Source organism: Sinocyclocheilus rhinocerous, unplaced genomic scaffold (genome assembly GCF_001515625.1).
Source record: "Sinocyclocheilus rhinocerous isolate Xijiao unplaced genomic scaffold, SAMN03320098_v1.1 scaffold539, whole genome shotgun sequence".
Classification (NCBI taxonomy): Eukaryota; Metazoa; Chordata; class Actinopteri; order Cypriniformes; family Cyprinidae; genus Sinocyclocheilus; species Sinocyclocheilus rhinocerous.
Genome location: NW_015653003.1, coordinates 448933 through 463378, shown reverse-complemented (window position 1 = coordinate 463378; position 14446 = coordinate 448933). Strand labels below are relative to the sequence as shown.

The 14446-nt window shown below is 41.4% G+C and overlaps 1 protein-coding gene across 2 annotated transcripts in view; it reads right to left on the bottom strand.

Moving 5' to 3' along the window:
- The window catches only part of LOC107715462 (zinc finger homeobox protein 3-like), a 349927-nt gene that overhangs the window by 187910 nt on the left and 147571 nt on the right, over window positions 1-14446 (bottom strand). For both annotated transcript variants that reach the window (XM_016521610.1, XM_016521608.1), the window contains one exon: window positions 8207-8277. The gene's annotated coding sequence lies outside the window, so the exon portion shown is untranslated. The remainder of the gene's footprint in view (window positions 1-8206; window positions 8278-14446) is intronic.

The window sequence follows — 14446 nt, the reverse complement described above, 5'->3', positions numbered from 1 at the left end:
TATATATATATATAGACAGCCTATGCAGCTTTTGTTCCAGTTATTCTGCTGGTGGTTTGATATTTTTTTATCTAATGCAATGAAATGTGTTTACTAAATGAGATTTAAATGGGATATAACTTTTGGAAACAATTAATCTCTGATTTATTAGTGAACCCCAACAGCACTGTGAAAACAATACTAGATATCCAATTCCCAAACAGTTGGATGAGCATGTGTGACTGAGTGCACTTGCATGCCTACTGGTTTCCCCGCAGTAGCCTGGGCCTGGAGACAGCTTTGCTCCAGATGTCAGTTGAACAATTTTTGTTTGTTCATATGTCCTGCTTTATGAACCCTTCCTCAGAGAGTGTTCCCGGTTTCCATCCGAGTCTTCAAGTGGCTCAATTAGAACACAAGACAGCCCTTGTCTTCGCCAAAATGGAATCAATTTAGAAAAGCAACCATTTCACCTCAGATTAAGCCATCCAGTGTCTGTTCTGTGGCACGCTGACCTTTGCTAGGCTCTATTCTCATTCTATGGGGACCGTTGGCCAGATGATGCTCTTCCCTAATTAAAGGCCTTGACGTCAAACTCCCAGAGCTGCCTGAGTGACTTATATTTGAACCCCTAGCCACAGGTCAGCAGAAGTCTTTCAGGAATCACATTGCCATTTCATCCCCCCAACTCTTTTCTCTCACAGTCTTGTTCCATGTAAATTCCATTGATTCTCTCGTGCTCCTATTAACCTATTTCTCTCATACACAAGCACCCACACACTGCACTTTAGTTTGAATTTTGGACACCAGCCACATGCGGCCAGTTAGCACCAGGCGTTATCTGCTGGAGGCCTTGAATGCAGTTGAGCCATATCAGGCATTGGCTTCCTTTGACTCTCTCTTCAGACAGGCAATGGAGGCCAGAACACTAACAAACAAACACTTTTACTGATAAATGGTGGCAAGATCAGCCATGTAAGACTGCCTCCTGCAGAGAGACCGAGAAGAAAGACAGGCAGTGACTTCGCACAGTGCCTTGTAGCCTCGGACAGTAGCCTGGACACAGCTAGTAGACAGGGCGACTGGTGAAGAGGTACCTCTACATGTTCAACTGAATCCTCTGGCCTTTTATACACACTTGTTTGGTTGCGCTAGGAATGCGTTCCACCTGACCCCAGGGCACTCATCCAATCAGCTCGCTATCTCCTGAAAGGGCCTCCAGAATAGTGACATTTTTCCACCTCGTCAATAAGTGGTGAAAGCCACCCTCCACCCGCTACTTGACCATTTAACTTCTTTGTGAAAAGGCCCTTTCTTTCTTCCTCCCTCTATTGCTCACTGAAATCAATAAAAGTGGAGCGAGGAATAAGGCTGATCCAGAACTCACATTAAGCCGAGAAAGAGAATGGGAAAAATAGACCAAGTGACAGAGTTGTGGTTTCCATAGGCCTCTATACAGCACAGTGCTCAAAATCATATTATCATCAACACTTACTTACTATTCAGAACACCCTGAGGACACATTTAAACTAATGCACAGATTTATGACTCATGCCATGCATATATATATACACGTACTATACATATGTATGCCTATGTATGGGGGGGGGGGGGGGGCATTCTTTACTATCTCAATATTTTCTGATGGACTGCAATGAGATTACATTGAAAGAAAATTGAGAGACTCTTAAGAAAATCTTTAGCTTCTTAGATGTTTCTTTGGAGACAAAAACTTGAGTAATCTATAACCCACCCAATGTAATTTATACAAACATATAACCTCAACCTAAAATTAACCATAAACCCGAAGCCCTAAACCTAACCATAACTGACCATCATGAACTAACATAACAATAAACAAGCTTTACAGCATTTATTAATCTAGGTAACTGCTAATTCCTAAATACACTGTTGTTCATAGTCAATTCACATTCGTTCATAATACATCAACTATTTGTAATCAACTTGAAAAATGTATATGTAAAATAATATGAACAATGATTAAGAATTGTAGTTCATGATACCTAATGCATTACTGTAATGCCTTATTGTAAAATATTAAACATCATTGTAATAGAACCCCCCCCCAAAAAAAAACATGTTTTCAAAATTGCACAATATAATATGATTTTGTCATCCCATATCAATAATACACAAGTTGTCATGAGAATATGCCCGTAACCGACTATGTGGTATCTTCCTCCAGTAGTTCTCAACGAAGACGCGTCCCAAAATTTGGACGCAGGTCTATGCTGATTACATCACAGACATCAGGGAGAAAAAAAAAATTAAAATAAAACATGGAACACCATGTAATCGTGCATAGCTATGATAGCAAAATTAAAATAAATGCTTGAACAGGACACATCTGAGAACTCCATTAAGCCTCCTGAGATGTAACAGCAACCTCTGAGTAATATAATTGTCCTCTGACAGACAAAGAAAAATAAAGAAAAAGAGAGGAGAAGGGAGATATGAGGAGAAAGAATGAGAGTGAGAAAGACAAAAAGGGAAAAACCCACAACTCTGAATCATTAAAGAGATATCTACAAACAGATAAAGCTCTTGTTTGAGTTTCCTTCATTTTGGTGCTAATGATATACACATGGCCATCACTCATTTGCCAGCTGTGTTCACACCTCATCACTTGTACACAGTGATTGACAATAATGGCGGTAGAGTGAGAACAAAATGTCTCCCAAGAAGGGAGGGAAGTAGAGGAGAGATGAGCGCGATAGGTTTCGTGAGCGCATATGGATGCTACAATGAGCATGGCGCTTTGTTTGGTTCCACTGGCTGAACTGAAATTGATTTCTGTGTGAGACACGCACACCCCGAGCCCCTCTGCATTCTGATGGAATAAATAAAACACCCTCTTATGCACCGTGAGGAGGGGAGGGGGCATATGAAAGAGTAAAATGGGAGAGAACAGAAGCAAAAGTAAAATAATGAAGAAAAAAGAAGGAACAGAGAAACGAAAAGGAGTAAGAGGATAAGAGCCTGAGATGTTACAGACATAAAGATGGAGAACAAAAAACTGGAGTGAGGGATAAACATCTAGGGCCTTCCAGCACTAACAGAATTAGTCACTACACTAGTCACTAGTCCAGTCTAGTACTGAGGCTCTCATCTATTAAGTGCCAAGCCAAGAATGGGTTAGCCAAGAATCGGCGAAAAAACAATGCAAAATGCAAATAATAAAATGCGATGCGAAATCAAGCATAGTTAGCTTAGCAAAAATAAATATCCTATTCACTTTTAAAAGAGAGAAATAAGCATATCCTTTGTTGCTGGTGTCAAATGCTGTGTGGACAATCAAATGGTTAAGTAAAAATTGCACAATTTTGCAAAAAGTCATCTGTCACTTAGGTTCTGCGAAATTAGCAAAGATACTAACATTAGACCATGAAAGTAAGTGTTCCTGTTTTCCTAGTTTTCATATTCTTAGGCAGTTTATGCTAATATTAATAAATTTCAGCAGGGTTAGTATTTCAGAGCAGGCATGATGCTGAGACCATCTATGCTCCAATTAGTTGGGGAGATAAGTAGCTTTTATGGTTAATTAAAAACACCACCTTAATTAAACAGACTCTACTTGATGGCTTGACCTGTGTGACCTTGCCCTAGGCTATCAAATACAGCGTTTTAAGGCAAGTGCCAGAGAAGCAGCGGTAGGATCGCTAAAAATAGGATTTGGAGGATATCACAGACACACTGTGGTTATTTATCAAACAGTCTCATATCAAACAAATTCATAATAAAAATTGACATTATTTATTAACAATTCTCTTTATGAAAAAAAAAACTTCACAGGCACAGGTAAGTGCCATATGGTGTGTGCCCTCATCAGTAGTGGCATATATAGATGGTTTAACAATATATTACATGATTAATAGTTGATCATTGTGCACAGCTACAGAAAAAAAAGAAACTCACTGATTTACAAACCGATAAAGTTCTCTGATTCAGACTTTAATCAGAATGAAAGCTGCAGACCCGATGCTACGTTATTAAACTCACTTATTCCATTTCTGTTGGTGGGTTGGCCATATTGAATTAAATTGAGAATCATTTTGGAATATGATTGTGATCTGAAATTAAAACGTGAGGTGCCTAAAGATACCAATCCCTACTTAATACACCACATGGAATGGTTATATTTTGTGCCTGAAAACTTTTATAGCAATTACTTGTGGGCTTTCTAAACATTTCTAAGCTATGTGGAAGCTGCTGCTAAATTTCAAGAATTAGCAGAGCCTGATGCAACAGTTTAATTGTTCTAGGTATCTTTCTATCATCTTTGTGCAGGCTGCAGATTAGATTTATTCCTCAAACACTGTTGAATGACTGATGAATGCTGATGATCCTTTACTGTCAGGACTGCTGGGATGTCAAGGACGAGTCCTTCTCCATCATGAATGGAGCTCTTGATGAAAAGATTAGCAGTGAGCTAGGTTTGCTGTGGTTAGCATCTCTAAGTGCGAGGTGAGGAAACTTTCTGTATGAACCGCAGAAACATTCAGAAAAGTAAGATCCCAGCATATGTGCTCAGGGACAAGGGTAGCACTCAGTGCATGTTTTAGTCTGAGATCTCCCAGCACAAGCTCACACAGGAGCAGGGGGATCTGTGGGGACGTGTTCTTTGATAATGCTGATATAGTGGGAGCAGGGTCCCAGGAGCCACACAGAGAGCCGGTGAAATGGAGAAGGGTCCAGAGGGTATTCTATGCCAAAGGGAACCCAAAGTAGGTGGGCCGGGAGTATGTGTGTTCTCATGTAGCAGGAAGCGAACGAGGGGAGGAGGGACAACATGACATGACATTGACTCGTTAAGAGCCTGGCACTGCCTGCGGCCTGCTAATTTATGCAAATGAAGGTTACTGACTCCTGGGAGCTGGGATGTCGGGGGGTGGGTGCTGTCAGGGTTTGGCTGGCAGCCAACGGCGTGCAGTAAAAACAGTGCCGCTGCTGTGCTGGTGGTGACGGCTTGTGGGGCTGGAAAGTTCGGCAGAGCGCCACAGGAGCGGAAGCGGGGAGCGCTGTGCCAGAACAATGTACCCCGTTAGTTGCCTGGCAAGGCGGGCAGAGAAGCGACCAATCAGGGGCACGCTGCCTCCTCTACCCTGGCCGAATGACATCGCCCTCACGGCCCTCCCCTCGCTCGCGCTCCTCCTCTCCACCCCGTCACTCCGGTTGCCTGGGATGATTTTATAAACATTTTGCTAGCCGATCAATAGCCATATTGATCAGGCATTGTGAGAGTGATCCGTCTAAAACCCCCAGCAGCCTGCAGCTCTAAGAGAGGGAGGAGCGAGGGAAAGGGAGAGAGAGGCTGCAGAGAGGACGAGGAAAGGGAAAGAGAGAGAGGAAAGGAGAGAGAGGCTGCAGCCACAGAAGAGAGAGGTAGAGGGGAGAGAAGGGGAGATCTCACAGAGAGGCAGAAGGAGGCAGTGCTGAAGGTAAAGCAGTGTGGTGTGGACGTAGAGAAGCGAGCAGGAGCAGCCATTGGGACTGCGTTAACATGCATTCTAATCGCTTTCTCGTTAAGCCGCGGAAGGGAGGGGTGACTAATGAGTCTCGCCGTAAGTATACAAAATAATTTACGGAGAGAGAGGGAGTGGGCGAGAGAGGTAACGTATGAACGAAAACAGGCGCAGGTTTGGCCTGGTGAGTAAATGAGCGTATGTGTGCGCGGGGGGAGGTGGAGGTCTTTAATCGCTGTGGGAGATGGTACGCGATTAATTCTGATTGCTTTGTAAATTTAATTATCATTTATTCTCTCTAGGAAAAAAAATGCCTCTGGTTGACGGGGATGGAATCGCGTACCATAATATTTACCTGCGAACAGCAATACCCGATGACTTCTCGCTCATAAGGAGGCCTGCAAAATATGGCGGCGATCACTTCCGAAGGGAATTCTTAATGAGAAAACATCATACTGAGAGCAGGTCCAATACATTTGATAGTCTTGAGGATATTTGCGGGCCACTTTGAGGATTTTGGTGCCTGATCTTTTCGTAAACCCCAACTGTACACCAGTGGATCATGGTGGAATGTTCAAAGATGGGATATTAAGCATTGGACGTGTATCAGTTCCTCGCTATCGGAGTACAGAAGCTTTCAACTTTCTACTGACTGAATATTTTTGTCACTTTTTGGACAAAAGTCTGGATAATAAACAGAAGAGCTGCTGGTCCTACAATGGAGAACAATGGATGAAGTGAGGGCTGTTTAGAAAATCAGGCCTGTCTTGCCACTCAGTCACAAGACACACCAGGGGGGATCAGGCACAAGAGCCCAAGGGAGGCCTGTATTGATCCAGACCAAAGTATATTTCGGCAGCACTGTGGTTTGTGCTCAACGGATGTGCTCAGGGTTGATTGAGGATCAGACCTGGTCTGCAGGCCATAATGAAGGGAATTGATGCAGGATGTCAGACCACTGATCACCTATCAGCCCCACAATCTAAATCCAAAAGAATGAAGCCCTGTATTCTATTTGTGTGGAATGCCTTTGTGTAATGGACATGTACACTTTAACACACAAATTCAAGGCATACACTTCTGGCATGACATCATATTGGCTGTAGTGCCCCGAAACATGGATCTAAAAGAGACACAATGATTTAAAGACCTATATTACAGAGTGGGAGACAACAATGGATTGTGATTATGATCGAAACTTTGTTCACCCAAAACTTGTCAATAATTACTCAAGTTGTTCCAAACCCATATGACTTTCTAGAAGGGTTATCTAGCAGGTGGTCCAAGCTGTTTTTCTCCAGTCAATGAAAGTGAATGGCCACCATTGTTAGGCCTGGTCCCCATCCACTTTTATTGCATGGAGAAAAGCAGCTTGGACGTTTTGCTAAATATCTCCTTTTCAGTTTTCATTTTTGGCTGAACTATCCCTTTAAGTGGCTACACAGACATACCGCAGGTTATTAGCGAGATTATATTACTCACGCCTGATTCATTGCAGTAGGTGCTACATTAGGGAAATTGAGGTGTGCTGTGGCTCAAAATTTCAAAAACACTTTATTTATACGTATCATCTAGACCTTCATACCTGAAATTCAGACTCAAATTTAGGCTGTGGGTATCATCCACTGACATCTTTCAATGATGGATGTGCTACAGCAAATACAATATATTATTGTGCAATTTTAATGTTGGGTATATAGTATATTTATAGGGAAGAGTGATATGTATACTTTTTAGTTAGGAAAAAGAAAACAAATATTTTATGCAAGCTCTATTTTTCATAAAATATTTTTGGAATGACCTCATTCTTTAATAAAAGATTTGCAAATCTTGTCCTTCTATTTTAAGGAGTGCAATACGTATTTGTGAAGAATGAGGAACAAAAAGCAGAATTAACTGGTCAGGAAACCTTAACAAGTCAATAAATTATGGCAATTAGTAAAAACACAACAAAAATGGCTCCCTTGAGACTGTGATGCAGAAAAGCTTCAAAATGAAGGGATCATTAGCAATCTGTGCTAATGCCACAATCTGTAGAGGAAAAAAAAAACAATGGATAAATGAGGGAATTAAAAGGGAACGGGCTGCAAGAAACAAGGAAAAGGCAGAATATGAAAATATTTAACTTCCTTAGGCTAGTGTTGCAATAGACAAATATGTCAGTGGGCCACAAAAGTGGCTGTATATGTGCACACCTGTGAGTGTAGAACTGTGTGTATCTGTTTGTGAGTAAAATAATCAATAAGAGCCTGTGGCAGTGTTTGTCTGCCAGAATGTTAGCACTACATTACGACTGGATCACAGGGAGATTCCTTTGCAATGTGCATGCGTAAGTCCTGCTGAGGGAGCGTTGGCTTGGCCCTGAGACAGGCAGTCTGCAGTCCACCTGTGTGTGTGTATGTGTTAAGCACATACCAGCTGTAACAGTTCAGACTCATATGTTTGCTACTCATCACAGCATTTCTGGCTGTGAGAGATAGGGTAATCTTACTGTATCTAAACACCGCGGTAAAGACCCGATCGGTCACTGTAAGTTCGAATGCGAGTGTGTTTTTCAGATTCCCTGTCATATTTTGTAGTAGAATAGAGTGTGATTGGATGTCTGGTTTCGATTTGACACATTAAGTTGTGATGTGACGCTGTCACTCATGTCCTGTGTGTGGTCTAAGCGGGTGTAAAGACTCATGTTAGCCTCATTCACTCAGGTGCTGCTGGGAAATCTGCGCGAGAGTGGGCGTACGTACCGGCAGGCCACCGGAGATCCAGTAGTGTGCACCGTTCAAACACCGTCTCCCGTCACAGAGTGGATCCAAACCTAGAACACAGACACAAAAAGATACAGAAATACAAAGAAAGATGTGTGAGACATAAAAGAAACAGATGCATTGGGACAGTATTATCAATTTTCTGGGATATGAGTGACAGAGCTTCTTAGAAGCGTGAGTTTGTGATTTCACTTGATCTTCTGCACAAGCGATGCACCCGTGCCTGGTCTAATTGTGCTATTACTAATTCATGTTTATTAATGCAATGATGTGTGAAGGTGGCAGGGACAGATTGCTGCTGTTGCTGCAATGCATGTTTACATGCGCAGCATCAGCTTGGGAATCATGGGAACTCTCTTGCACACTCAGAAGCGCATATGCATGTGCACAAACAGCTTGACTGCTAAATGCCGATGCCAGATTGCATGTGTTTCTCAGTGCTAGTGCTGGCACAGATCATTGGTGAGGTAGCAGGAGGGTTGGAGGAGGGGCCGCTGATGGCCCCATGCCAAGGCCCTTTATTCCCAGAGCCTCTTGTCCCCCTGTGCCCTTGGGCATCTGTTGTAGAGTTATTGTTTTCACTAGCAAGCAATTAGCAACACTACACATTTATTTAGCACTGCTCTAATGCTCCATAATTAGCTTCAGGCCCCAAACAAGGACCACCTTTCCTGCTCTCCCCGCTGTCACGATCACAGCCTGCCATGATTCAGCACAAGCGAGAGAACGCGGGACAGAAAAGTGGAAGAAAGAGCGAGAAAGAGCATTACTAGAGTTGCTAGCAGGGCCAGCTTGTGTGTTGGCTCAGCATTTCTTAAGAGCTCTTTAGGGGCCTGTTGGCTGAGCAGTGCGTGCGTACAGGGAGGAAAGGGCAAACACGGAGCGGTTACACTTTTATAGAATGCTTTGTGGAAAAACACCCCTGACACACACCTCAGCACTGCAGCCCTGTTTGTCATAGGGCCCAAGGGGCCGCACTGGCCTCTCACATGACTGTGAGCAATGACCTTCCAGGGCAGCAGTTTAAGAGAGTATGGCAACCCCACCTCCTCTCCTGTGCTGCTCTCTGGGAAATGGAGTCTCACGCCAGCACAGATATGGACTGAAATGTAGATGAGAACATGGAGCAGGGAGAAATGTCAAACACATAAATACAGTGCTTGTATGAAGAGTGCCACTTGAGAGGGAATTGCTATTAGATTTCATTAATATTTCCATTCTGTTTTATGATTAAAGCAACCAGTAACTGACGTTGCCATTGCTTTTTGCCAGAAATTGTCATTAGATTTTACTAATAATTTGCATTAGAGCTGCCAGTGGATTTTGTCAAGATTTGCCAATAATTGCCATTCTATCTTTTTTTTTTGCATTAATTCCATTAGATTTTACACATAATTGCCATTAGATTTTTGCCAATAATATCCATTAGATTTCTCCTAGAATTTCCATTCGGTTTTGCAATAAGATTAACCAATAACTGTCATGAGATTTTACAATTGGTCATGAAATATTTTCCACTACATGCCATTGCTTTTTGCCAGAAATTGCCATTAGATTTTACCAATAATTTGCATCAGAGTTGCCATTGGATGTTGTCAAGAATTGCCAATAATTGCCATTCATTTTTAGAGCATTAATTCCATCAGATTTGTACACATAATTGCCATTGGATTTTTGCCAATAATATCCATTAGATTTCTCCTAGAATTTCAATTCAGTTTTGCAGTTAGACTATTAAAATAACTATCGTTAGATTTTAGAATTCTTCATGAAATATTCTCCACTAATTGACATTACTTTTTTGCCAAGAATTGCCTTTCGATTTTTTTTTTTTTTTTTACAAATAATGAGCATTAGATTTTGCCATTTGATTTTTGCCACTAATCATTATTGCATTTTGACAAGTATTGCCAATAATTGCCATAATTACTGAATTAATAATGAGTTTCATTAGATTTAACATTATTTCATTAGATTTAACATTAAATTTAACTGGCATAACATTTTTGCCAAAAACACCCTTCAGATTTCACAAGGAATGTCTATTCAGTTTTACAGTTAGATTAAGCAATAACTGTTTTTAGATCTTAGATTTTGTCAAAGTGTAAAGAATTCCATTAGATTTTACACACATCATTACATTTTTGCCAATAATATCCATTACAGCCAAGAATTATTTTTATTGAGAGAAATTGCCATTTGTTTTGGCTGGTATATACTATAGTTTGCTGATAAAAAAAATACAGGTAAACTTTTTATTTATTTATTTATTTTTGTGGGTGTATATATACATACTACTGAAGTGCTGTGAGGGGGAAAAAAAATATAATAATGTATGGAAAGATCTTATGCACTTCAATTGTCCAGAGTGAAGCCGATGGCTCATGCTTGTATATGTATATTGTTTATGGGAAAAAAAAGGTCAAAACCAAGTTCAAGTCAATGTGCATATTGCATACATATTCATGCACCAGCTATATCGATCTATTTCAGCTGAGACTAGTGGGAGGAGCCCGCCGATGAGGTCAAAAGGGACACAGACACATGAATATCAGAAGCGCACATACACAGCTGCATCGTATCTGGATGCACTCATTACAGAATAAGTAAATAAACCCAAAGGTTGACATACAATTCCAAAATGCTGGTCGTAAAACTGAATTTATAATGTTGTCAAATGAAATTCAATCAAAGCATAAGTTATTTTTCTCAGCCGCCATTCTGAAAAGACAATACTCAATGGAATCGAATTAAAGCACTGCATTTTTGAAAAGGGAAAGGTTCGTGTCCCCAGAAATCACATCCAGCAAAACTGACCTCTGACCTATTTCATTTTAGCATGACGGCCATTATCCAGCAGAAAATTAGAAATGTCCTGCTATTGTCTGGTCCCGTGGTGGGGGTGTGGTTATGAAAAGATAAATGCAGCGTCTACAAAAGAGCAGCAACTGCACAGATTCAAGAGTCTTAAAGAGAAAAACTACAAGCTACCTGGCTGAGGTACTGGTTTGATGAGCATTTGTGTGTGTACGTGTGTGTGTGTGTGTTTAGGTTTATGTGGTGTTATTTGAGGAATAGCTATGCAATTTTGCAAAAAAAAGATTGGATATGCGTGTCCTTATGATTACATTTGTGTTTCTATGATTTATCCCACAGGTTTTTTTTTTTTCATTTGAAACCAAAAATAAAGAAGATGAATCATCTAAATTTGAGACATTCAAGTGCCAAGAAGGAAGAGAGAAAAGGGGATGTCTCTGGTCTCTATGGGCAACCAGGGTTATGCTGTCTTTTCTTGTAAACATGAGGAGAATAGGGACAAAGCGTCTGTTGGTAACAAAGCCATATCAATGAGTGAAGAGGTGACTTGGCTCCACGCAGCTTCTCTGCATGGAAGCATCCGGATCGCTCACACATTCACCCATAAATATGCAAATGGATGTAATGTCCCTTTGTTCAATATAGATCTACAATAAAAACAATACTGCATCAGTGCACACGTTCAAAATCTGAATATATAAAAATAAAAATTAGCTTTGTGCTCTGAAACAGCAGGGTATCAGACTTCCTGTCTCACATGTGTATCTGTGAATATATTAGTCATATTTTTGGCTTTTCAAAAGGTGAATCACTGTCCATTCTAATGCACATGTGCTAGATGTGAGGGGCACAGGATGCAGATGTTTTAAATGTTATATTTCTATGATTGCTTCTTGCTCCCCATTTCCTGTCTATTGTGTGGGTGCAAGAGGCATTGTGTGGAGCGTCTGAGCACGCGCGGCACGGGGCGGGGTGGGGTGGGTCGGTTCAGAGAGGACATCCCCCTGGGAGCTCGTAGCAGCCCCATCTTTTATTAATCAGAGGCCCCTGCGCCACACTCCACGCTTATCACATTTAACAGCCTCAGATGTAGATGCGGCTCTGGGTGGGGTGCCTCCGCTCGAGCTGAGGAGGCCATCTAGAACGTGTGTGTGTGCGGGATGGTGGGGGTTTGGGTGCGGACCCATCATGCACTTCCATCACCCAGCTATTGGGCCGAATCACAATACAGCAAATTACCTTCTGCTGACAAGAAAAAATGAGCAGGTCTTCTGTATGGAGGGAAAAAAAAAGGATTGTCAAGAAGAGGTGACACATTGATTGCTTAGTATGCGTATCCTGTGGGCCCAGGGTTCGCAGTCTTCCTCTTCTATATAAATGTAGAAGCAGGGGAACGGAGCAGGTGGAGTGAAGGAGAAATTTAAATGCCATGTTAGATTGGAGGGTCTGCTCTCAAACCGGGTGGGCCAACCAACAAATGCACAAACACAAAGGTCTCGCACGGGCGGATGAAAAGGTAAAGTCTGTGTCGTGCGCGCAGGGCTCTAAGATGTCGTCCTGACACCCTTCCCTTCTTTTTTCTTTTGCCTTGTTCTTCTTTCACCCCCCTCCCCTCGTCTCATGTATGTCGTAGCTCAGATGAATCAGTGTCAGCAGTGTTGAGAGCACTTACTGTCAACCTCAGCGCCCCGGGCCACGCCATTGATGGACACAAACTATAAAATATCACCCCCGTAGGGAGACATTGTTCAAACTCTTCCCCCACAGCCCTGAGCTGAAGAGCTCACTCTCTTTTTCACTTTCTCTCGGTCTGTGCATCTGGTTTTGGAAGGTCTTGCGTGTTCATTCACATGGCCTTGAAGCCAAAATCCAGTTTCTTTGGGACTGGGCTATTGAGATACAGCGGTGGAGCTCAAATCTGTCAAATTGTCAGACTTCTTTGTGCCCCTCCACGCTGGAGCTTGGTTAAATGACACAACAGGAATCACAGATCTGAGACCTCTGACAGCTGAAGACTAGAAGACAAAAGCAGAAATCTTGATGTCCACTCCAGGTTTAAATAATGTAGCAGGGTGCATGCTGGGATTGCCATCAATCCCAGTCTCTGATGATGGCACTTATTTCAGCTGATAAGTGGAGTAGAAAGCGAGAGGGAGCCGAGGCAGACAGGAAAGGAGGGATGAAGGGAGGGGGAAAAGAGAGAGACACCCCCCAAAACAACTCCTCCAGTCAATATGGGTCACTGGGCTTCAACTCTCCTTTGTGCATCCACAAGGTCAACAACTAAATCACTCTCTCTGCTGAAGTGTCCATGTGTCTATATGCATGTGTGAATAAATGTATATAAGGGTCAATGACATGACCCTCATTATTATTAATATTAGTTTTTCATAAAAAATGCAACTCAAATCACATTTTTGGGGGGCATAGTCAAAAATGTCAGGGTGATATAACTGTCCTGATATCTTAACAAAAATAAATAAATATATATTTTTTTACTTTATGACATTAAGTAATTGGAATAGTAATGTAGTATTCCTTAAAAATGCTTATTAATATTTGGAAAAAAAATTAGCACAAAGAAATGTTGTGCATACTGAGTCAGATATTGACAGTTGACTTCTAGTTCTCTGGAAAACTGTCTGTCGCCACTTGACGTATTGAATCAAGCCATGTTAGCAGGTAAACGTCAGAAAGATTAGTGTGCATTAAGATGCTGGTAACTGCTACTGGCACTGCATTATATTGTGTGTGTGTGTGTGTGTGTGTGTGTGTTGGGGAATCTTTTCTAATTGGACATGTTTACTGCACTGGCACACAGTAAGTTCTGGGTTTAGGTCTTGAGTGGGCGGGAAGAGGCGAACACTCTAAATGCGCTGGATCATGAGCAAGTCACTGATTGCAATTTCTTCCTCTCTTTCCTTTTCCTTTCCTTTCTTCCCTTCTGATCAGCCTGGCTTAGCAGTCTCACAGGAGCCCATCTATCTAATGATAATGTGAGAGTCAAGCTGAACTACATAAGGTAACTTGTCCAAAAGTCCTCATTACACATAAACGGCATTACATATCTAAATGCAAACCATCAATGGTTATGTGCTTTAAAAACCTGACAGGTTAATTCTTCAATTTATAATGAGTCATTCAGGCAGTCTTTAACGGGCTTATTTCAGCAAATAAGAGAATACACAGAAAAGCCATAAATAAAAATAATGGAATTCTTGAAAAGAAAACCTTTTTTATAATTGATATAATATTTTAGTATTTCTGAAAAGTGCACTGCTTATTAATATTTAGATATAAATGTGTGTGTGTGTGTGTGTGTGTATGCAATTATAAAAAATGTAAATATACTGTAAATTGTAACAAACAAATATGTTTATATATATATATATATATATATAT